Here is a 21,948-nt window from a genome sequence, read left to right as displayed (position 1 = left end):
CAACCTCCGCCTCCCAGGTTCAAGCAATTCTTCTGCCTCAGTCTCTCGAGTAGCTGGAACTACAGGCACGCACCACCATGCATGGCTATTTTTGTATTTTTAGTGGAGATGGGGTTTCACCATATTGGCCAGGCTGGGCTTGAACTCCTGACCTCGTGATCTGCCTGCGCCAGCCTCCCAAAGTTCTGGGATTACAGGCGTGAGCCACCGCATCCGCCCTCTGCTCTCAATATAAACTGCAGCTCTTGCTGGAGTTTTGCTGATGGGACTAGCATTTCAAGTTAGTCTATGGGCTGAGAGCCTCTTTTTGAAAAAGATGCCCTAGTTCAGAGGGCTCAGGGTTTTTTTGGTGCTCATTAAGTATAAATGTGTGTCTTATGTAAGAGGGAAAACTTCTGAGAACTGGAAGATAGAAACATTAGAGAGACTTGAGAGCCAGAGTCTAACAATGTATCTAAAACAGGTTTCAATAGTTATCCTTTTTATAGATCATACAGAGTCTTGGCTTATTACAGGGTTTCTAGAGTATATTCTATTCCATTTCCCCCCATAGCTTGGTGAGACTCAGGAAGTAGCACAGGTCAAGCAAGGATCTGAGTGGTTTTGAGACCTCTCCAGTCCAAAGGTCCACTCATATACACTTATTATTGCTTTTTTAGTTTCTTTGAGGATTTTCACACGTATTTGAAGAACACTATTTGTGACTTGAGTAAGGCATTCTGTGACAGTAAGTCTGCCTTAGCCACATGCACATGTGAATCTTTGCACATCCTTCCAGTGGGATTTTTTTTTCTTTTGTTAGGAGGCATAGTTTCACTCTGTGACCTAGGCTAGAGTGCAGTGGCATGAACATGGCTCACTGCGGCCTTGACTTCCCTTGCTCAAGCGATTGTCTTACCTCAGCCCCTTAAGTACCTGGGGCTACAGGCATGCGCCACCATGCCCAGATAATTTTGTATTTTTCTGTAGAGATAGAGTTTCTACTTGTTGCCCAGGCTGGTCTTGAACCCCTTAGTTCAGGCAGTCTCCCTGCCTCGGCTTCCCAAAATGCTGAGATTCCAGGTTGTAAGCCGCCATGCTTGGCCAGGATCATTTGTTAGAAGTAGTTTTCTTCTGATCAAAGTCATGCCTTGTACAAAATTTAGAAAATGTAAAACGGTAGAAGAAATGGAAGCAGCAAGTAAAAATTACCCTTAATTCCTTAAGGGTAATTGAAGCTAATAAATTAAAGGCACCTATCTTAGGTTGTGTGTTTAGGGAAGGCCTCTCCAGGAGGTGAGTGTCCTTATTCATACTATAGAGAATGAGCTTGTGATGATTAGGAACAGAGTGTTTCAGGAAGAAGGAACAGCAAGTGCAAAGGCCCTAAGGTGGGAATTAGCATAGCGTGTTTGAGGAACGGAAAGAAGTGGCAGTATGTTTGGAGTGTGGCAGGCAGAAGGGATGTGGAAGTAGGTCAGCTCAGGTCAGAGAGACGAGCAGGTGCCAGATCAGGTAGAGCCTGGAGGATCCTGGTAAAGATTGGATTTTATTCCAAGGGCACTGGAAAGACGAGGAAGGGTTTTACATAGGACAATGACATGAAAAGATTTACTTTCTAACAGTTGATCTTTTGCCTGCTGTGTGGAGAGGTGAGGAAAAGGGAGACCAGTATGGATGAGGAGAGTGGCCTGTGTTTGGAACTTGGTGGCAAAGGAGGAGAGAAATAAAGGGGTTTGAGATATGTATGAAGGCAGAGCTGACTGGAATAATGAATTGGTTGTGAGAGGTGATGGAGAGAAAGAAGTCTACAGCGAATCCTAGGATTTTGCCCTGAGCGCTTGCCTGGGTGAATGTGGTATAGGGTTGAATGAACTAGAATGTGGCTAACCAATCTTTTTGGAACAGCACATGCGTGGGCTAGCGCCTTCCCATTACCTCATTGCACTCCTGAGAGCAAGATGGGTCACCAGCAGCTGTACTGGAGCCACCCCTGAAAATTCAGCCAGGGTTCTCACTCTTGTCACGTCTGTTCAAACCGGCACGGTCTGATCCAGAAATATGGCCTCAATACTTGCTGCCAGTGTTTCTGTCAGTACGCGAAGGATATCAGCTTTATTAAGTTGGACTAAATAGTCTTCCTTCAAAGGATTATCCAAGGCATCTACCCAATAAAAAACCATGATAGTTCTTTGTACATAAACATTTAAACAAATAATGCTCTTACAAATGTCATTGTGTACAAATCACTGGACAAATACACTTTCTTTGGGATAGGTTTCTGGGAATAAAACTACTGGCCAAAATAGAACTTAAATCATAGTGATAATTTTTTTTTTTTTTAAAAAAAAAAAAGACGTAGTCTTGCTCTTGTTGCCCAGGCTGGAGTGCAATGGCGCGATTTTTGGCTCACTACAACCTCTGCCTCTCGGGTTCAAGCAATTCTCCTGACTCAGCCTCCCAAATAGCTGGGATTACAGGCGCCCACCACCATGCCTGGCTAATTTTTGTATTTTTAGTAGAGACGGGGTTTCACCATGTTGGCCAGGCTGGTCTCAACTCCTGACCTAGGTGATCCGCCTGCCTTGGCCTCCCGCAGTGCTAGGATTACAGGCGTGAGCCACCACACCTGGCCGACATAGGGAGAGTTTTAAACGTAGCTTACAAATATTCACTCAAGTTCTTGGTAGTTTATAGGTGCTACTTTATTTGTGTACTTTTTGGCTTAGTAAGTGTTTCAGTTAGGCCAGGAGTTCGAGACCAGCCTGGCCAACATGGCGAAACTCTGTCTCTACTAAAATACAAAAATTAGCTGGGCTTGGTGGCGCGCGCCTATAGTCCCAGCTACTTGGGAGGTTGAGGCAGGAGAATCGCTTGTATCCAGGAGCAGAGGTTGCAGTGAGCTGAGATTGCACCACTGTACTCCAGCCTAGGCAGCAGAGCAAGCTCTGTCTCAAAAAGTAGATAAAAAAAATAAAATGAAAAATATTTTATTTAGGTATAGATATACTTCATACATGTATAAACTGATTTTCTGATTATAGAAATAGTATGTATAAGTTAGCAAAAGTTTAGAAAGATGAAAACAATCACTTGTAATTTACCAACTGGTAGGAAAAGTTATTGCTAATACTTTTTTTTTTTTTTTTTTAGATGGAGTCTCGCTCTGTTGCCCAGGCTAGAGTACAGTGGCATGATCTTGGCTCTTGGCTCAGTGCAACCTCCACCTCCTGGGTTCAAGTGATTCTCTTGCCTCAGCCTCCCAAGTAGCTGGGATTACGGGCATGTGCCACCACGCCTGGCTTAATTTTTTGTATTTTTGGTAGAGACAGAGTTTCACCATATTGGCCAGGCTGGTCTCAAACTCTTGACCTCAAGTCATCTGCCCACCTTGGCTTCCCAAAGTGCTGGCATTACAGGCGGTTGAGCCACCATCCATGGTGCTAATACTTTTATATACAGTATATCCTTCTAGACTTTTTCAGGAATACACACATACACATACATTTTGAGTTACATTATTATTGCATTGTATTATAGTATTACTGTTTTGAAAATTGCTTGCTTTAACAATGTATCATCTAATATTTTCCAATTCTGTTAAATACTGTTTTTTAATGTGAATTAGATACTCATATACAAGTCCAATATTCATATATAATTTGTTATTCCATTTTTAATTTTGAAAATGTAATACAGGTACATGCAGATGGTAAAATTTTCAAATAGTATGCTAGGAATAGAATGGAAAGTTTCACACCTGTCCGTGACTCTTGGTTCCCCAGTTTCTCTCCACAGGGGCATCTGCTTTTAACTTTTTTTGGATGTTTATCCAAAGATTTTGTCATATATCTATAGCATTTATGTGTCATATCTATAGCATATTATAGTAGTGCCTCTTTTTTTTAAATGTACACATTCGTTCTTTCTATTACACTTAAGAAAAACTTAGCAGTATAGCTTAGATATTGGTTTCCATCAGCATGTATCAGTTTATTCTTTTAAAAAGATATCTGCATTCTCTTTTATTGTACAGATACATCATAATTTGAAATCGCACATTTGAATATTGAGAACCAAAGAAGCTTTGTTTATGTGGGTTATACATGTAGATGTTAAATGTATTTGAAATTAAAATTGAGAAAATTTGCTGGCTGTGGGGGCTCATGCCTGTAATCCCAGCACTTTGGGAGGCTGAGGCGGGTGGATCATGAAGTCAGGAGTTTGAGACCAGCCTGACCAACATGGTGAAACCCCGTCTCTACTAAAAATACAAAAATTAGCCAGGTGTGGTGGCACACACCTGTAATCTCAGCTGCTCTGGAGGCTGACAGGGAGAATTACCTGAACCCAAGAGGCAGAGGTTGCAGTGAGTCAAGATAGCACCACTGCATTCCAGCCTGGACCACAGGGCGAGACTGTGTCTCAAAAAGAAAGAAAAAAGAAAATTGAGAAAATTTAAAAATATTAATTCATCAAAAACAATAATAAATCCACTGTATGTTAACAGATTTCTGTGAAAATTAACTATTTTCCAAAATGAAATCTAATGAGAAAAGTGCTGTTGTTTTTGCACATTTGCAATTTTTTTTTTTTTTTTTTTTTGAGACAGAGTCTCGCTCTGTCGCCCAGGCTGGAGTGCAGTGGCCAGATCTCAGCTCACTGCAAGCTCTGCCTCCTGGGTTTACGCCATTCTCCTGCCTCAGCCTCCTGAGTAGCTGGAACTATAGGCACCCGTCACCTCGCCCGGACGTGGTTTCACCGTGTTAGCCAGGATGGTCTCAATCTCCTGACCTCGTGATCCGCCCGTCTCTGCCTCCCAAAGTGCTGAGATTACAGGCTTGAGCCACCGCGCCTGGCCTACATTTGCAAATCGTTCTGGCCTAATAGAATAAAACTTTATTCTCATATCTAGTTCTTCATTTGGTCTTTGGTGCTATGCTGTTTTGGTTAAAGTATTTGAAGAATATCCGGTTTTATACACATGTAATTAAAGAGGAACTCATGGACCCCTGAAAAGGTCTCATGGACCCACAGGAGTCCTGGAACCATAATTTCATCAGTCCGCTGTTGATTGGAATTTAGGTTATTTATAGTCATTCGGTATACAGAGTGTGCTGCACTGAATGTCCTGGTAAATGTGTCTTTCAGCAAATGTTTGAGTGCCAGGCAATCTTGGCTTGTGGGATGCAAAGAGGTGAAACAAGGTCTGTTCCCTGAAGGAGCTGCTGTGTTTTGGTGGAGGCAGGCAGTCAGACAGGCAGGCAGTCAGACAGGCAGGCAGTCAGACAGGCAGGCAAACAAGAAGAAAATAACCCAGTTGGGCCGGGTGTGGTGGTTCATGTCTGTAATCCCAGCGCTTTGGGAGGCTGAGGCTGGAGGATTACTAAAGACCGAGCAAGTGTCCAAGACCAGCTTGGATAACATAGCGAGACCTCATCTTTACTAAAAAATAGTGTAAGAAAATTAGCTGGGTGTGGTTGTGCGCATCCGTAGTCTCAGCTACTCAGGACGTTGAGGCAGGAGGATCACTTGAGCCCAACAGGCTGAGGTTGAAGTGATCTGTGATCATGCCACTGCACTCCAGCCTGCGCAACAGAGCAAGACCCTGTCTCGGAGGAAAAAAAAAATAATTGAGGCTGCAAGATGTGCATGCTTACAGAAGAGGCAGCTAACCCAGCATTTAGGAGGAGGTGAGATTTGGGAAGGCTTTTTAGGGGAGGCGATTCCCGAGTTGAGTTTTGACAAATGAGTACAGCTACAAAAAGATGGCATGGTCATTGTCATAGCGTACCTGAAACTCCTCTTCTGGAGGAGTTTATGGTCCACAAGAGGTCCTTGTTTTTATGGCTTGGCCTTACTTTTTCTATTATCATGTTAGTCCGCATCCATCTCTAATGATGTTGTCAAAGGAAAGGGTTATCATGCCTGCCCCATATCACCTTTCCAGCCCTCATTACTTGTGTTTGCCTTTAAGATACACATAAACAGGCCGGGCGCGGTGGCTCACGCCTGTAATCCCAGCACTTTGGGAGGCCGAGGCGGGCGGATCACAAGGTCAGGAGATCGAGACCATGGTGAAACCCCGTCTCTACTAAAAATAGAAAAAAAATTAGCCGGGCGCAGTGGCGGGCGCCTGTAGTCCCAGCTACTCGGGAGGCTGAGGCAGGAGAATGGCGTGGACCCGGGAGGCGGAGCTTGCAGTGAGCCGAGATTGCGCCATTGCACTCCAGCCTGGGCGACAGAGCGAGACTCCGTCTCAAAAAACAAAAAAAAAAAAAAAAAAAGATACACATAAACATACTGGCATCATAGTATATGCATTTAAACTTCGGCTTTTAACTTCTGGAACTGAAGGATGGCAAACAATCCTAAAACTAGTAAATTGGGCTTCAAACTGTTAACTGTAAATTCACCCATTCTGAAGGACATGTTGAATTACCTGTTCCCTTCAAAATCTACCAAGTAAATTGTTAAATCGTATTAGATTATGCTAGTTGGCTCTTTAACAATCTGTATTGGTACATATTGTGAGGTTTAAGGACTTGGAAATTTTGTAAATTTTTTGGATGATGTACTTTCACAATGGACAATGGATCAGACATCTCAACCGTGTATTTTCCTTTAGCAAACTAGATTTTTTCTTTTTTCTTTGAGGTGGAGCCTCACTCTGTTGCCCAGGCTGAAGTACAGTGGTGTGATCTTGGCTCACTGCAATCTCCGCCTCCTGGGTTCAAGTGATTATTGTGCCTCAGCCTTCTGAGTAGTTGGGACTACAGGGTCCCACCACCATGACCTGCTAAGTTTTTTTTTTTTTGCATTTTTAGTAGAGACGGGGTTTCATCATGTTCGCCAGGCTGGTCTTGAACTCCTGACCTCAGGTGATCCGCCTGCCTCGGCCTCCCAAAGTGCTGGGATTACAGGTGTGAGCCACCGTACCCGGCCCAAACCAATTTTTTTTTCAAAAAGCATGAGTAGATAATAGAGGCTTTTGGATTACTCTGTGTATTTTACTCCCTCCATTTGATGTTTAAGCTCTCAGGTTGACCTTTGAGACATAGTACAAAAGGTCTTGTTTGTACAGCTTCATGTAGTTGAATTTAAATGGTTGATGTTATATTTTAACAGTCTCTAAGTTCTGAGAGTTTTTGTACTAGTTAAACAACAGATCCAGCAGCAAGCATCCCTTACTTAGCCAGACGGATAATACTGAAATAATGCAGAGTCATTCTTGTTTATCATCTAGCTTCCAAGAAGCTAGAAATCAACTATTTTCTGATCTTCAGCACCTTTTGTCTGGGCAGCAGTAACCTGTGACCCTGGCATTTTATAATTCTTGTGACTTGGTCATAACCAACATTTGCAGTGGGCGAAGCAACTGCCAGGCCCTGGACTGACTAATGAATACATATTATCTTTAATTCCCACACAGATCTCCAGAGCAGTTGTTGTTATAGCATTTGCTTTACAAATAAGTAAATGGCCTCAGAAAGGTTGAGTAACTAACTTGGTCAGGTGCAGTGGCTCATGCCTGTAATCCCAGCACTTTGGGAGGCCGAGGCGGATGTATCACTTGAGCCCAGGAGTTCGAGACCAGCCTGGGCAACATGGCAAAAGCCTGTCTCTACAAAAAATAACCAAAGTTAGCCAGTGTGTGTGGTGGCGCATGCTGTAGTCCCACCTACTTGGGAGACTGAGGTGGGAGGATTGCCTGAGCCCAGAAGGCCACAGTGAGTCTATAGTGAGGCTACGGTGAACTGTGTTTGAGCCACTGCACCCCAATCTGGGCAACGGAGCGAAACCCTGTCTCAAAAAGGAAAAAAAAAGTTGACCGAGCGTGGTGGCTCACGCCTGTAATCCCAGCACTTTGGGAGGCCAAGACGGGCGGATCACGAGGTCAGGAATTTGAGACCAGCCTAGCCAATAGGGTGAAACCCCATCTCTACTAAAAATACAAAAATTAGCTGGGCATGGTGGTGTGCACCTGTAGTCCCAGCTACTCGAGAGGCTGAGGCACAAGAATCGCTTGAACCTAGGAGGCGGAGGTTGCAGTGAGCCAAGATCATGCCATTGCACTCCAGCCTGGGCAACAGAGCGAGACTGTCTCAAAAAAAAAAAAAAAGAGTTGAGTGACTTACCCTAAGTCAGCTTTCCACACACAAACCTCCAGATAAGTTGTTATATCATTTACTTACAAACAAGTATGTGGCTCAGAAAGGTTGAGTAACTTGTCCTAGGTCAAACAGCTAGTTAAAGAGAAACTAGCATTCAAACCTGGGGCTCCATAGTTAGGATTAAACTTCTTCCCATTATGTTGTGCTGACATCTGAGTACTCTAGAAACTAGTGAAATACTTGTCTTATAAATACCATGTAGAGACAGTGTGTCTTAGTCTGTTTGTGCGGCTATAACAAAATACCTGAGATCGAGTAATTTATAAACAACAGAAATGTGTTTCTCACAGTTCTGGAGGCTGGGATTTCCAAGATGAAGGTGCTGGCAGGCTTGGTGTCTAGTAAGGCCTGTTGACTGCTTCCGAGGTTGCACCTTGAACTTTGTATTCTCACATGGCAGAAAGGATGGAAGGGGAAAAGGACCAAAGGCCACATTAAGCTTCTTTGATTTTATTTTTAATTTTTCTAATTTTAAAAATTTTCAACTAGAGACAGGTTCTCACTTTGGCCAGGCTGCTTTTGAGCTCCTATACTCAAGCAGTTCTCCTGCCTCAGACTCCCAAGGTGATGAAGCCTCTTTATAAGACACAAGGCTTAATTTATTGTTTTTGTGTGGTTTTTTTTGGAGATGAGGTCTTGCTCTGTTGCCCAGGCTAGAGTGGAGTGGTGCAATATTGGCTCACTGCAGCCTGGAACTCCTAGGCTCAAGCAGTACTCTTGTCTCAGCCTCCAGAGTTGCAGGGACTACAGGCGCGTGCCACCATACCTGGCTAATTTTTAAATTTTTGGTAGAGATGAGGTCTCCCTATATTGCCCAGGCTGGTCTTGAATTTCTGGCCTCAAGTGATCTGCCTGCATCGGCTTCTCAGAATGCTGGAATCACTGGCGTAAGCCACTACACTACAGGGGAGGAGCCCTCATGACCACTTAAAGGCCTCACCTCTTAATACTATCACATTGGTTATTAAGTTTTAGCATATGAATCTGGGGGGCACGTTCAAACCATAGCACTATGGATAGCAGGGAACAAGTATGCCGAGGCTCAGAAGGCCCTTTAAGGGTAGGGTAGAAGGATGTACTTTTTGTTATTGTTGTTCTGTCCCTAAAACATTAAAAAAAAAAAACCTGAAAAAGGAAGCACTGACTTCCTGCCATAATAAAAAGGACCAAAGGAGGTCAAAAATAGAAGTCATTTGTGTTGTGAGGAGGTAGAAATTGCTTTTCATCATAATGGTAAGAGTTCAGGAATAATGCCTGAACTTGGTGTTATTTTATTATTCATTTGTCCCATTTGTCACATGTCCCAGCATTAGGTATGGGGAGGCTGGCAAAAAAGTAAAACTTGTTCTCTGTCCTTGAGGTACCGACAGTCTAGGGTTTGAGCTCTAAGTTCTACATTATGTTCCCAGAAGGCATGGCGGTGCGCACGCATGCATGCAGGTAGAGCATGGGCGTCATAGACAAGGCAGCAAGGAGTGCTTTGTTCACATGTACCTTTTGCCTGTAATGCCTTTCACACTTCTTTAATCTCTCCTCTCATTGCTTCCATGAAGCCTTTCCACACCTGTTGTAGCTACAGGTCATTTTCTTCTCTAAAATTCTTATACCCATTGGTACCTTTAATTTGTTATTCATTATCTTTTGTAAGATGTTCTATTTCATAATTTCAGTTATTGTCTGTTGCCATTTGAATAGAAAATTTTTTTCATGGTGGTTCAGTTCAACTAATGTTTTAATAGGCTGTAATGAGTGGAGAGGAGACAGAAAAAATAAGACACCTCATATACCTTATGTCTTGTACCTGATATCTTCTGGAAGTACTCTAAAGAAAATAAGATAAAGAAAATAAAGAAAATAAAGAGTGGGAAGACTACTTGTGATTGTGAAGTTAGAGGCCTCTTTGAGGAGATAGTATTTAAGCTGAGCTCTGAATAAGGGTAGGAGTCAGGCATGTGAAGATTTGGTAGCAGGTGGGGCACAGTGGTTCACACCTGTAATCCCAGCACTTTGAGAGGCTGAGGCAGAAGGATCGCTTGAGGCTAGGAGTTTGAGACCAGCCTGGGTAACAGTGAGACCCCGTCTCTATGGAAAATAAAAATAAAGTTAGCTGGACGTGGTGGTGCAGGCCTGTAGTCCCAGCTACTGGGAGGCTGAGGTGGATCACTTGTGCCCAGGAGGTGGAGGCTGCAGTGAGCTATGGTCACACCACCGCACTCTAGCCTGGGTGATAGAGTGAGAACTGTCTTAAACAAAAAGATTTGAGGTGGCGGAAACAGTATGTGGAAAGAGCCTAATATAGGAGTGAACTCAGTAAGTGGAGAGGAGCGGGGAGGAGGCTGGTGTCTCGAACATTTTAAGTGGGGAGGAGATGGTAGAAGTGGAGACTGTATATAGGGCATTGAGGCATGGCCAGGAGTTTGGGCTTCATTGTAACTGGGTGAGAATCCATGGAAGGTTTTTAGGTTGTTACTTTTATTTATTTTTTATATGTAACAGCTATACTGAATGTAACATTTGCATACAGTAAAATTTATTCTTTAAAAGTGTACAAATCAGGGCCGGGTGTGGTGGCTCACTCCTGTAATCCCAGCACTTTGGGAGGCCGAGGTGGGCGGATCATGAGATCAGGAGATTGAGACCATCCTGGCCAACATGGTGAAACCCCGACTCTACTAAAAAAAAAAGAGTGTACAAATCAGAGGTTTTTCTGTATTTTACAGAGTTGTAAAACCATCACCACTATCTAATTTTGTAACATTTTTATTTCCCCAGAAAGAAACTATACCCATTAGCAGTCACTCCCCATTTCCCTCTTGCCCCAGCCCCAGGCAATTACTACTCTAGTTCTGTTTGTTTGTATGGATTTGCCTATTCTGGATAGTTGTATGTTAATATATGTGACTTTTTGTGTCTGGCTGCTTAGCATGTTTTCAAGGTGTATCTATATTGTAGTATGTATCAGTACTTTATTCACTTTTATTGTCAAATAATTTATTGAATGGGTATGCCACATTTTGTTTATCCATTCATTCGTTAATGGACACTTGGGTTGTTTCCTGCTATGGGACGTTTGTACGTAAGTTTTTGTGTGGATGTAAATGTTCATTTCTCTTGGGTATATACCTAAGAATAGAATACGGGTTCATCTGGTAACTATATGTTTAATAGTTTGTGGAAGTGCCAAACTGTTATCCAAAGCAGCTGCATCATTTTACCTTCTCACCAGCAATGAATGAAGGTTCCAGTTTCTTCTCATCATTGTCAACTTTTACCTTCTGATAAAACAAAAACTTCAGCCAAGTTTAATTGAGCAATGAATGAGTCACGAATCGGGCAGCCCTCAGAATCACAGCAGATTGATAGAGACTCCAGCACAGCCACATGGTGGAAGAAGATTTACAGACAAAAAAAGAGAAATGACTACAGAAATCGGAAGTGAGATACAGAATGGCTGGATTGGTTACAGCTCGGTGTTTGCCTTATTTGAACACAGTTAGAACACTCAGCAGTGTATGAGTGGTTGGAGTATGGTCACTGGGATTGGCCAAGACTCGGCTCTTGTTACAGGCGCATACTCCTAAATTAGGTTTTTAGTCTTATCTACCTAAGCCATGTTGCAGTTTGTCCGCAAGTGTAACCTCCCAATGGGCTCACCTTGCCTGCTGCCCAGACAGAGCTGATTTATCAAGACAGGAATTGCAGTGGAGAAGGAGTAATTCACGCAGACCTGGCTGTATGGGAGACTGGAGTTTTATTATTACTCAAATCAGTCTCCCTGAGCATTCAAGGATCAGAGTTTTTAAAGATAATTTGGTGGGTGGGGCTTGGGAAGTGGGAAGTGCTGATTAGTCAGTTGGAGATGGAATCATCGGGGGTGGAAGTGAGGTTTTCTTGCTGTCTTCTGTTCCTGGGTGGGATGGCAGAACTTGTGGAGCCAGATTATGGGTCTGGGTGGTGTCAGCTGATCCACTGAGTACAGGATCTCCAAAATATCTCAAGCACTGATCTTAGATTTTACAGAATGGTGTTATCCCCAGGAGCAATTTGGGGAGGTTTGGACTCTTGGAGCCAGAGGCTGCATGACCCCTAAACTGTAATTTCTAATCTTGTAGCTAATTTGTTAGTCTTGCAAAGGCACACTGGTCCCCAGGCAAGAAGGGGGTCTTTTCCGGAAAGGGCCGTTATCAATTTTGTTTCAGAGTCAAACCCATGTACTGAATTCCTTCCCAAAGTTAGTTTGGCCTACACCCAGGAATGAACAAGGGCAGCTTAAAGGTTAGAAGCAAGATGGAGTCGGTTAGGTCTGATTTCTTTCCCTGTCATAATTTCCTCAGTTATAATTTTGCAAAGGCGGTTTCACAAGGACTCAAATACAGAAGTGTGGAGTCCTTCTCAGGTCATATTTTGTTTGCTTTAACCACCCCTCACTCCCTTTCTTTCTGTCTCTTTCGATTTTAACTACCCTATTGAGTGTAAAGTGGTATTTCATTGTGGCTTTGATTTGTATTTCTCTGAGGACTAACAATGCTGAACTTCTTTTCATATGCTTACTGACCATTTGCATATCTTCTTTGGAGAAATTCCATTCAAATCCTTTGCCCATTTTAATTGGCTCATTTGTCTCCTTATTGAATTCTTTATATATTCTGGATACAAGTCACTTGTCAGATACATGATTTACAAATATTTTCTCTTATCCTATTTCACTTTCTTGATGGCTCCCTTGAAAGCACAAGTTTTTGATTTTGATGAAGTCCAGTTGATCTGTTTTTTCTTTTGTTGCTTATGCTTTTGGTGTCATAGCTAAGACACCATTGCCTAATCCACAGTGTAGCCATTGTTTTTAAACATGGGACTGACATCTGACTCACATTTTGAATAGATCACTCAGGCTATTTGGAAACTGGGGTTGAAAGTTCTACTGTGAAACTAGGGAGAACAGTTAAGAGGCTGTCAGTATTGGCAGACAAATGGGTAGACTTTAAACTTATTAAGCACTTGTAAAATCAGTCTATTCCAAAAGCATTTTGTTAATCAGAGTAAGAAATGGTCTCTGCCTTCAACAATTTGCAAGATAAAAATACACCTAATTAATTATTTTATAAAGCAAATTATATTGAGTGCTATAAAAATAGGAATGAAAACACTTTTTTAAGAATAGTAGAGGGAAGAGTTACTTGTATGAACTTTTATTAAGTTCATTTAAAACACCTCTAGTGTCTAACATACAGTGCTTAATAGTTGTTTGTTACACCTCTGGATAGAAGAATTAGAGGGCTTTGGGAAAGATGGCGTTAGAACTCAGCCTTGAAGGATGGGCCCGGTAGTAGTAGGTGGAAACATGTGAAAGCAGGGTATTTTTGATGTAGGGATCATGTCTGTGAGTAGACAATTAAAATTAAGGCAACTTTGTGAGGTGAGATGACACACACCACACCTGTAATCCCAGCTACTTGGGAGGCTGAGGCAGCAGGATCACTTGAGCTCAGGAGTTCAAGGCTGTAGTGCATGATGATCCTGCTTGTGAATAGCCACTGCATTCCAGTCTAGGCAACACAGGGAGATCCCATGTCTGGGGGGGGAAAAAAAAGGAACCTTCATTGAAACCTAGAGTTGGAGGAATTATAGACAAGAAGCTGGAAATGCCCCTTGGGGCTTACATGTAATTCCAGATTGAGTTCATAGTAGCTCCTGGGTGATGAATGCCTTCCTCAAACTCCTTTTGGTGGCTGTTTTTTGTAGCAGAGTGTGAAGTGGATTGTAGTGGGGGGAAACTGAAGCACAGCTAAGATGGTGCCACAACAGTTTAGATGGGGTCTAGGGTAACAGTAATGGATAAAAGGGGATGTGAGAGGAGTGGGGGTAGGGATGGCAGTGTCTGATAGGACTGTAGGAGAATGGTGGGTGGGGCAGAGCCAAGTGCTGCCTTTTGAAGGGGTGAACTTGAATGACTGTGCTGGGAAAGTGGTCCCATTTAACACAAGGACAGCAGTCCAGGCGTGAAGAGGATAATGAGCTTAACATACCTGTGAGAAGTTTCAGGTGGAGGTATCTGGTGGCCTTTGGCACAGCAAATGGTAGGCACAGGGAGTTAGCTATATGCTGTAGAGAAAATACAGGTGGACTTTAGAGGCAGGCATAACTCTGGCTCTACCTTTTACTGGGGGGGAAGTTAATTAAACTTGATTCCTGAGGGTCAGATGGGGTCGTCTGTGTGAAATGCCTGGCAAGTAGGGGACTTTTCTCTATTGTTTGTTCCCTTCTTTTCTGGAGTCTTAATGCTTTGATTTCATTTAAATCTTCCTTAGTGAATGTGGAGCTTTGAATGGAAGCACTAGCACAATCCAGTGGGATTTAAGCTGTGTGTGCGTGTGTGTGCGCGTGCATGTGTGTGTGTGTACCACCCAGCAGAGGCTACACTTGCTCACTGTTTATAAACCCCCTATTACTTGTTCTGTCCTTCTGTTTTCCCTTGTACTTCTCTTGTGTTCAGTCTTGTCTAAACAAAAATATTTGCATTAAAGTTATGTGTATTCCTCTTTTGGAAGACTCCTTGAATCCATAATTGCTTTTTAAAATTTTTTTTGAAACAGTCTTGCTTTATCTCCCAGGCTGAAGGAATACAGTGGTGTGATCAAGGCTCACTGCAGCTTCAACCTCCCAGACTCCAGCAATCCTCCCACCTCAGCCTCCCGTGTAGCCGAAACTACAGGTGCTCAACACCACACCACCCATTTTAAAGTTCTTTTGAAGACGGGGTCTCACTCTGTTGCCCAAGCTGGTCTTGAACTCCTGGACTCAAGCAGTTCTCCTCCCTTGGCCTCTCACAGTGTTGGGATTACAGGTGTGAGCCACTGGGGCTGGCCATACTTGCTTTTTACAAATTGTGTCATCTTGGCCAGTGTGGTGGCTCGCTCCTGTAATCCTAGCACTTTGGAAGGCCCAGGTGGGCGGATCACTTGAGGTCAGGAGCTTGAGACCAATCTGGCCAACATGGCGAAACCCTGTCTCTACTAAAAATACAAAAATTAGGTGTGGTGGCTTGCGCCTTTAGTCTCAGCTACTCAGGGGGCTGCGGCAGGAAAATCACTTGAACCTGAAACTGGAAGTTGTAGTGAGCCAAGATCAGACCACTGCACTCCAGCCTGGGTGACAGAGCAAGACTCTGTCTCAAAAAACAAAAACAGAAACAAATTATGTCATCGTTAAGAGGGGCAGTTTTCTAAGTTTTCCTGTAGGTCTAATCGGATGGATTTTTTTTCAGGGCCTTTTAATGTGCTGGGCTGCTGATATATCTGATTCAACTCCTGGTCTGCTTTGTTTTTTGAACTCAGCTGCTTCTGTAATTTTTCTTCTGCATGACTGTGGTAGAACAGCCAATGTAGTTTACAAGAGAGCTATAAAATATTGATTGCATGTAAGAGTACAGTTTCCCAGTTTTAAATGGTAACTATAAATACTGTCTCAGGATATAATTTAGTTTTTCCAAAAGGGAAATAGTTTTTTTTTGTTGTTTGTTTGTTTTTTTTACTTGTGTTACTTTAGTGGCTTAGTTTAGAAAACAAAATCAAGGATCTAGCTCGGAGCACGAAAAAAATGCAACATCTCCTTTCCGTGGAGCTCAGAGTTCTGTTTTGGTTTTCTAGGGTTCTTAGAGACTAAACACTATGCATAACAATGAATGCGTTAATTTTAATGATTTGTTCCATTTCTTAATGTCTTAGAATTGGAAGGGATTTTAAGTCATTCTGTCCAAGTGGCCATTCTGTGCTGGATCCCTTCTATAGCAGCTTACAGCTAACTCGCCTTCTCTGGAAACAGGCCTTTCATTGCTGGACAGGTCTCATTGTTGGAAGATTTTTTCCTCCTTATACTGAGATGAAAGCCAGCTCCTTGAAACTGTCATCCATAAACTGTCATCCATTTGTCCAACTTCAGTCTTTTGTTGTCACATAAATTAAATCCGCTAGCTCTTCAGATAATTGAAAATAGTTGCTAGGCAGCACTTCTCTGACTTAAGTTGTCTTTTTTTCCACCAAGGAAAATAGCCCCAGTTCTCTCTACCATTCTTCCCATATCATTTCTAATTCTTTTTCAGCCTTTCACCATGACCCTTTTAAACTGCAGTGGCCACCACTAACAACTGGTTAAGTGTGGTAGAACCACTGTAGTAGCTTTAGCAGGTTACTCTGCATTTTTTTTTTTTTTTTTTTGAGACAGAGTTTTACTCTTGTTGCCCAGGCTGGAGTGCAATGGTGTGATCTCAGCTTACTGCAGCCTCCGCCTCCCAGGTTCAAGCTATTCTCCTGCCTCAGCCTCCCAAGTAGCTGGGCTTGCAAGCATGTGCCACCATGCCCAGCTAGTTTTGTGTTTTTAGTAGAGATGAGGTTTTACCATGTTGATCAATCTGATCTTGAACTCCGGATTTCAGGTGATTCACCGTCTGGGCCTCCCAAAGTGCTGGGATTACAGGTGTGAGTTACTATGCCTGGCCCTGCATATTCTTTTTGTTTGTTTTTGTAAAGATGAGGGTCTCTGTTGTGTTATCTAGGTGGGTCTTGAACTCCTGGCCTCAGGTGATCCCTCCCCCTTAGGCTCCCAAAGTGCTGAGATTATAGGTACCAGCCACCATACTCACCACACCCAGCCTGCTCTCCATACTCTATTCTCTTTCTAAATAAACACATTATTTGGAAAGTACTTCTGAACATTGTCCTGCAGGCCACACTCTAGCTCAGTTAGCCTCAAAAGCCTACCTACTGTATTTGAGGGTGCATACCAGGGCTGTCTCAGAACCTACCAGCTACTCCAGGACTCAAATCTGTAGTTCTGTCCCTTTGAGTCTGGCCAGAGATTTTCTCCCTTGGCTTATGCTGGAGAATAAGATGGCTATCTAAAATCAATGGCAGGACAAAAATGCTGGGAGCATGGTGGAAATAACACTTAGCCTAGGCCAGGTGTAGTGGCCCACGGCTGTAATCCCAGCTCTTTGGCAGGCTGAGGTGGGAGGATCACTTGAGGCCAGGACTTCTGAGACCAGCCTGGGCAATGTAGCAAGACCCTGTGTCTACAAAAATAAAAACAATTAGCCGGCTGTGGTGGTGTACCCCTGCAGTCCCAGCTACTAGGGTGGATGAGATGGGAGGATTGCTTGAACCCAGGAGTTCAAGGATCCAGTGAGCTATGATTGCACCACTGTACACCAGCCTGGTTGGCAGAGTGAGACCCTGTCTCAAAAAAAAAAAAAAAAAAGAAAAAAGAAAAACTTAGCCTAAATATTGCAAGATATTGTTCAGCAGTGAATAACTCATGACTGAATTTCCCCAAATTATCTTTAATTATAGTTCGTTTGGATTGTTTCCACATATCTGGATTTTCTAAAATCCAGAACTGTATTGATTTATACCAAATGACGTGGTGATGCAAAGCTCAGAGAGGTAGTGTGGTTGTGTTTAAGAGTGTAGGCTCTGGATTTAGATCCTGATTTGACCACGCTAGCTCTGTGACCTTCGGCACAGTAGTCAGTGTTTTGGGTTTACTCATGTGTAAATGAGAGTAATGGTGGTGCTAGCACGCAGGGTTTTCTAGTATTACACAGATTCATGCATACTGACGGCCTGGGCAGGGCGAGGGGAGTGAAGCTGAGGCACTCTCCTCCAGTGAAGAGTTTAAGGGGGCACCAAAAACACTCAGCAATCAAGATAAATAATAGTTTAATGTGATAAAATGAACAACATACCAAAATTTCAAGTAAATTCCAGATCTGGCCTGGTCAGGATGAGGGTGAAGTAAGACTGTCAGACATATGTAGGGTCGGATCCTATTTGCATTTAAACTTTCCGTAGTTTTTTTAATCATGGATTTTTTGGGCGTGTTTAAAAGTATTACATGAAAGTATTTTTTCTTGGTCATTGGTTGGCTGGTTTTGTGTGTGCGTGCGGCCCCTCTTCAATTCTTTGCTCACAGTCCCTCACTCCCTCACCCTAGGGTGGTGTGAGTTATTGGTATTTGTTGTTAGTAGTGATTACCCTAGGGTTAGTTTTGTAGAGGACATGAATTTTAGTGCCTCATGGAAAGTCCTGCCATCCCCCCGCCCCCCAGCCCCAGGACATTTTCTGTTAGGTTGTCTCAGAGTCCCAATCCAAATCTCATAATTAAGATCAGTTTTAAGGTATTAGAGGATGTAATTCTTTCTTGTCTTCTGTTAAATGGTGCTTTGAATGTCATGTTTCAAACACTACTGGAGCTCAGATCCCAGAAAATGAAAAATAGGTGCACTTAGCTTATGCGTAGAGGAGCCTAGCCAAACCAAACAGCACGTTTGAAACATTGCTTTTCCTTTATGGCTGAGATAGTGAAAGACAGCCACAGATGGTGGCTGAGCTCTAGCTGGAACTGCTGTTAGTCGGCGCGAGATGTTCTAAGTGACGGGAGCCAGGAACTCACTGTGGTGTTTCTAGAAGTTAAATTATGATGATAGGATCTTCCTGTAATACTGGTTCTGTTTCTTGCCTTTAGTTATATCTTGGAAATCTGTCACATCGTTAGTGACTGGTGAAAGGCCAAAAAAGTTTGCAGAATCAACTATTTAAAGCTTCGTTCTTGATAGTTCAAGTGTTATGCAAGGCAGAGCAGCCCTCTGTTAAGGGTTTCAGGCCAGGCATCTTCCTTGTTAGGGTGTCATTCCTGTTCTAATTACTGGTCTGTCTTTTCTTCTTCCTTTTTTTTTTTTTTTTTGAGACAAGGTCTTGCTTTACCATCCAGGCTGGAGTGCAGTGGCATGATCATAGCTTACTGCTGCCTCCACCTTTTGCTCAAGAGATCCTCCAACTTCAGCCTTCTCAGTAGCTGGGAATACAGGCACATGCTACCATGCTTGGTTTATTTTTGTTTTTGTTTATGTTTTGTACAGATAGGGTCTCACTGTATTGCCCAGGCTGGTTTGGAAGTCCTGGACTCAAGCAGTCTGCTTGCCTCAACCTCCCAAAGTGCTGGGATTACAGGCGTAAATATAGGCCCTTTTTTTTTTTTTTTTTTTTTGGGATATAGACTTATTCCGTGTTTCAAAAATAGTTGCTTTTTTATTTATTTTTATTTTATTTTTTAATTATTATTTTTTGAGACGGAGTCTCCCTCTGTTGCCTAGGCTGGAGTGCAGTGGCACAATCTCCGCACTGCAGCCTCCACCTCCCTGGTCAAGTGATTCTCCCGCCTCAGCCTCCCTGGTAGCTGGGACTACAGGCGCCTGCCATCACGCCCGGCTAATTTTGTTTTTTCAGTAGAGACAGGGTTTCACTAAAAGGCCAGGCTGGTCTCAAACTCCTGACCTCCTGATCTGCCTGCCTCTGCCTCCCAAAGTGATGGGATTACAGGCTTGAGTCAACACACCCAGCCAATAGTTGCTCTTAAAAGGTCAGGTAAAACGAATGTTGTTGATGCTTTGCCTAAAATATATAGGGCTGAATAGACTGATAATCACCATAGCAGCTATCATTGGATTTTATTAGGTTTAAATTTATCTGAAGATTGTCATGTCTTTAAGTCGCAAAGAAGTGGAATCTAATTATATACTTAGGACCGGGCATGGTGGCTCGTGCCTGTAATCCCAGCACTTTGGGAGGCTGAAGTGGGTGGATCACTTGAGGTCAGGAGTTTGAGACCAGCCTGGCCAACGTGGTGAAACCCTGTCTCTACTAAAAATAAAAAATTAGCACATGCCTATAATCCCAGCTACTCAGGAGACTGAGACATAAGAATTGCTTGAACCCAGGTGCAGAGGTTAAAGTGAGCCAAGATCGTGCCACTGCACTCCAGCCTGAGCAACAGAGAGAGACTGCATGTCAACACTCTCTCTCTCTCTATAAAAAATATATTATTATATATTATGTAATATTATATTTTATATATAGTTGTATAATATGTAATATATATATTTTAAACTCATTCCACTTCCCAAATATATATATATTATATATAATGTTATATAATGTGTGTGTGTATATATATATATATTTGGGAAGTGGAATGTGTTTAAAACGTAAACTTTACACTTTTTAAAACGTAAACTTTACGCTTTTTAAAACGTAACTTTTGTTTTTTGACTGATTCCTTGGTGAAGTAGCTCTACTGCACCAATTGATCATCTTTAAAGACTGCAGGTATCTTCTGGTTTAGTGTTAAATGAAAAGAAAAAAGGGAGGGGATATTCTTGTCTCAAATATGTCACCTTCTTTGTACCAGTTTTTAGAGAGCAGCTGTGGCAGCTGCTGAATTGTATATGCCTGCTTTGTTTTCCTCCTTTTATTTGGTGGTGGAGAAAGTGTGACAATTTTAAAGTGACTCTAAAATTAGTATATCTGGTGGAGCATTCAATTTCATGCATGTGTTATTTGGAATAGCAATATGGAATCAAATAAGATGCAGAGACTTGGGTATAGAATAAACTTACTGATGGAAATCAAGGGCCTGATGCACTGCAGGCAGTTTGATTTATGATGGAAACACCCTCAGATATCCAGGAACTCATATTGGAATAGAGACAACTGTGGGAATAGATTGTCCTACCCAGAAAGCAAAATCTGGCAGAGTTTGAGGTTTCCTATTGGGTAATTTTATCAGCTCGTTTTTAGATTAATTAGTAGAGTAAGACTTCCAGAGTTGCAAGACGAAACCCAACGCGTTATTCTCTTCCTCGTTACTATTTCTACTTCTGGGCCATCTTGGCCAGCAAGAGCTTATTTATTTATTTATTTATTTATTTATTTATTTACTTATTTATATGAACTCTCACTCTGTTGCCCAGACTGGGGTGCAATGGCATGATCTGTGCTCACTGCAACCTCCGCCTTCTGAGTTCAAGCGATTCTCCTGTCTCAGCCTCTCGGGTAGTTGGGATTGCAGGCATGTACCACCATGCCTGGCTAATTTTTTGCATTTTGAGTAGAGACGGGGTTTCACCATGTTGGCCAGGCTGGTCTCGAACGCTTGACCTCAAGTGAGCCACCTGTCTTGGCCTCCCAAAGTGCTGGGATTACAGGCGTGAGCCACCACGCCCGGCCTAGCAAGAGATTTTTGAACCACAAATCTTGGTTGTCAGTACTGAATCATTATGGCGTGTGGCGTGGTAGTGGCTACACCATATGGGAATAGATGTGTTCTCATGGTGGAGGATATTACTGACCCTGGGTGACAGTCTGTGGCACCTGGCTTGCACCACAGAGTTAACATACAACTTTCTCACTTAACAGGAGATCAGCTGTCCCTGTCTCCTGTTTTATCTGCCAAATTAGAAAGACTCGGCCCTCATCCTTTACTCAGTGGCTTCACAGCACTCCACACCACATCTCTAGTACTGGGTATTCTCCTTGGTCACCTCTTCCTCAGATTGCATGCTTCTGTAATTTTTCACTTCTGCCTTTCAGTCTTTCCTTGGAAAGGCTGCCCTTTCTGTATGACTTCATCCCATGTTGGACCCGACCCTCCTTCTTTCCTTCTCCCAAAGCACTACTCATACCTGTAATCCCAGTACTGTGGGAGGCCAAGGTGGGCAGATAGCTTGTGCTCAGGAGTTCGAGATCAGCCTGGGCAGCATGGTGGAACCTCATCTCTACACAATACAAAAAAATTAGCCAGGCGTGGTGAGATACGCCTACAGTCCCAGCTACTTAGGAGACTGAGGGTGGCAGGATCCCCTGAACCCGGGAAGTCGAGGATGCAGTGAGGCATAATCGCGCCACTACCCTCCAGTCTGGGTAACAAAGTGAGACCCTGTCTCAAAATAAAAAAAAAAAAAGAC

The 21,948-nt window shown here is 42.9% G+C and overlaps 1 protein-coding gene and 1 pseudogene across 6 annotated transcripts in view; both read left to right on the top strand.

The window, feature by feature from the left end:
* Positions 1 to 21,948, top strand: part of AK4 (adenylate kinase 4) — an 84,675-nt gene that overhangs the window by 4,936 nt on the left and 57,791 nt on the right. The window lies entirely within an intron of this gene.
* LOC119625202 (small ribosomal subunit protein uS14-like) lies at positions 730 to 2,266 on the top strand (annotated as a pseudogene).

The sequence above is a fragment of the Chlorocebus sabaeus genome, chromosome 20 (assembly GCF_047675955.1).
Source record: "Chlorocebus sabaeus isolate Y175 chromosome 20, mChlSab1.0.hap1, whole genome shotgun sequence".
Taxonomy (NCBI): Eukaryota; Metazoa; Chordata; class Mammalia; order Primates; family Cercopithecidae; genus Chlorocebus; species Chlorocebus sabaeus.
Note: the sequence above shows the minus strand (reverse complement) of the source record. Positions and strands in the feature narration are given on the sequence as shown.